Genomic DNA, 3,126 nt, shown 5'->3' on the forward strand with positions numbered 1-3,126 from the left:
TGACTTCAGTGTGGTGAGTGGTCCTTGTCCTCCTTTTCCTGCCCCTCAAATAATCCCTGACTTTTTTCACTTAAGGCTATAGTCACAGAGGTAAAATCACATTTTATATTTTTCCCACTGACTCCCCATTCTTGGCAAATATTTTAGTCTTGATTAAAGGGGAAGAAAAGTAGAGTAAATGAAAATTAACTTACACACTCACAGAAAAGAACAACTTTCATTTGAATTAAAAAATTCTAACACAGAGGAGTTGTTTGACCTGTGCTCTACTTCTCTGACTCTCCAAGTCACTGTGAGAGTAGAAATTTAACAGGATTAGGAATAAAAGATTCTAATAATAGCAAGTATTTTACATTTAGGATTATGATGGAAGATACCATCATTAACCTTAGCCCTAGGACTTGTTCTAACACCATTAACATCCTGACCTAGAGCTTAACACCATCCTATTTTCCTTAGTTGGTGAAATACTTGGCTTTGTCTTAAATTTTCTCCTTTTTTTTCTTATTGCAAAAAAGCAAGTCTAACAGTTTGTGTTTGTTTAATGTTTTAAGGTCTTTCTCTTTTGATGTTTCTCCTTTGGGATAAGAAGCTTAGGATGAGAAAGGGGGAACAGTAGTCATCGTTTGCAGGTTTAGGCGAGGGATATTTAAATGCATGAGGTTTAGCTAGGTGGCCTATTTCTGCTGCAGATCAATGGTGTTGAGAGCTTGCCTGCCCTTTGTACTTTGAAAATCTCTTGCTAGATGTGTGAAGTCAGGAACATAAAGCCATACATGGTCAGCAAAGTAAGTTGCTTTATATTAAAAAGTCCAGTTTAGTTTTAATTTGCAATTGGTCAGATTTGGGGTTGACAGATAATGGGGTTTTGGAGTCAAGCAAATGTTCTAAGTGGGGTGCAATTCCATTCCAGTTTTGGCTTAATTTGGACTGGGTAAAAGCTGAACTCGGTCATACAAACTGTGAATCCATCTGCTCTGGTGCTGGAACCTCTCAATCTACTTTTAAGGGGCAAGAAAGCTCAGGGGGGATATGTGTGTGTTAGGGATATGCATGTGAAGGGGACCAGGGGAAATCATTGTACTGTAAAGCAGTGCAGTCATCTGCTGTATTCCACACTATCTCTTGTGTCATTTCAGATACAAAATTATTTTTTAACATCAGAAGTGTAATATGGCATCAGTGGGCAAAGGAAAGAGTTTGAGAAGGCTGTATAATTGATTCTGTCACTATTTCAGCATTTCAAAGCAAGAAATATAAGAACAGTTATTTACAGTGTTCACTGATATCAAGAAAATTTAAGTCATAATAGCCATTTTATACTTTTCCACTGTTTACTGGGTTGGATGTAACAGGACTCTTATGTTTCTTTCTGGCAGAAGGCATTAGGAGCTTTTTTTAATGACATCAAGTGCCAAGAATATTATATCCTACCTGAAATATAGTGCAACAGAGCAACATGATGTCCACTCTTCCTTACCTCTGGCAAGCAGTAGTTCAGAGATAAGACACTCATACAAGTTAAACCCATTATACCTGATCCACTCAGTTTTGTCCCATATTACCTGTTGTGGGTCACTGTAGCAAGGGCTTGATTCAATCTAACTTGGCTTGTGTTTGAGGCAATATGAATTCATCCAAGTTAGGAACCTGGTTCTGCACGCTTTTTGTTCCTCTCTAGGAATTGCTGCAAAGGTTTTGTTATCCTCAAAATTAGTGGTCACAAAATTTGGGCTTCTATTTGTTGTTGGAGAGGGAGGCTGACCCCTTTCTCCCCACCTTGTGATTCCAGTGATGATGATCACTGTAAGAGGATATAAACTCCTGAGGCATATAATGCTGTGAATAATGTGTACTTTAAACCAGATTCTGCATAGAAAGAATACAAAAAGGACTTTGGTACACAAATCATCTTTAATGGACATTGTCGAAAACCAGTGAGAACTCAACTCCTCCCCCATATTCCTATTCCATTTGCAAAGTGCATGAGAAATTACACTCTTAATAAACACAGAAAAGTGACAAATTGTTGCAGCATGAAATGTACAATGATGTATGAACACCACAAATCCTTAATTAGGTGGGGTTTATTTAAAGTTGACATAACTTAGATTTTTCTAATTAATTTTTTACCTGTTCAAAGAACTTGATCTCTTTTCGTTTTCCAGTTGAAAGGATGTGTTACTTGGCCATTACTTTTTCTTTTTCCTTGAACAAAAAAAGAGTCCTAAAATAATATGAGATACATTATTTTTTATTTGCAGTGGTAACACATTTGCACTTTTAATTTGACTGTGTTAAATGTTATGGAAGAAGCAGGTCACATGAGGGTGAACTGTCTTTATTGTTATCCTAATACATTTAAAGGGAGACATTCAAGTCATACTAATTTGTGTGATAATAACACCCTCATCTGGGCGGTCCCAAGCCGAGGAAATCACTTCATCTCATTCAGCCTTTTGCTGAGTTATATTACATGTATTACCATGCATTAGTAGGCTATGTAAATTTGCTGTCCTTTGAATGACAGTTTATTATAGCAGTGCCTCGTAGGTAGAGTTGTGGAGGCATCTTAGAGCAGGTTTTCTTCTTCAAAATATGCATCTTTTTTGAATTTGAAAAATGGAAGGTAATTATATGAAAATGGCAATTTTTCCACTGGGGAAAAAACTGTCAGTTGCTATTAAGAGGGCTCCAAAGATCTGTGACAATTGGTTTTGTTTTTCAAGTTGAGCTCTGTTTCCAGTTGGTCTCTGTTAGTCGCAGGTCACGTGTGGTGGTTTGGGGCCCCTGAGTGAAAGGAATCAGGGAAGTGAGGAAATTCAGTCACTGGAGCCATTTTGGCTCAGTCTCTGCGTGGTGAATGTGTGCAAGTAGATGATATTTTGCTAATTGGAACTATTTGCTAAGAAATCTGGGGTTCTTCGTCCTGGAGAAAAGCAAGCTTTGGGTTGACCTAACTGTGGCCTTCCAGTACCTAAAGGGAGCCTACTAGAAAGATGGAGAGAGACTACTTACAAAGGTCTGGTGTGACAGGACAAGGGGGAATGGATCTAAACTATAAGAGTAAGTTTAAATTATATATTAGGAAGAAATTCTCTACTCTGAGGGTGGTGAGACACTGGC

Source organism: Acanthisitta chloris, unplaced genomic scaffold (assembly GCF_000695815.1).
Source record: "Acanthisitta chloris isolate BGI_N310 unplaced genomic scaffold, ASM69581v1 scaffold5438, whole genome shotgun sequence".
Taxonomy (NCBI): Eukaryota; Metazoa; Chordata; class Aves; order Passeriformes; family Acanthisittidae; genus Acanthisitta; species Acanthisitta chloris.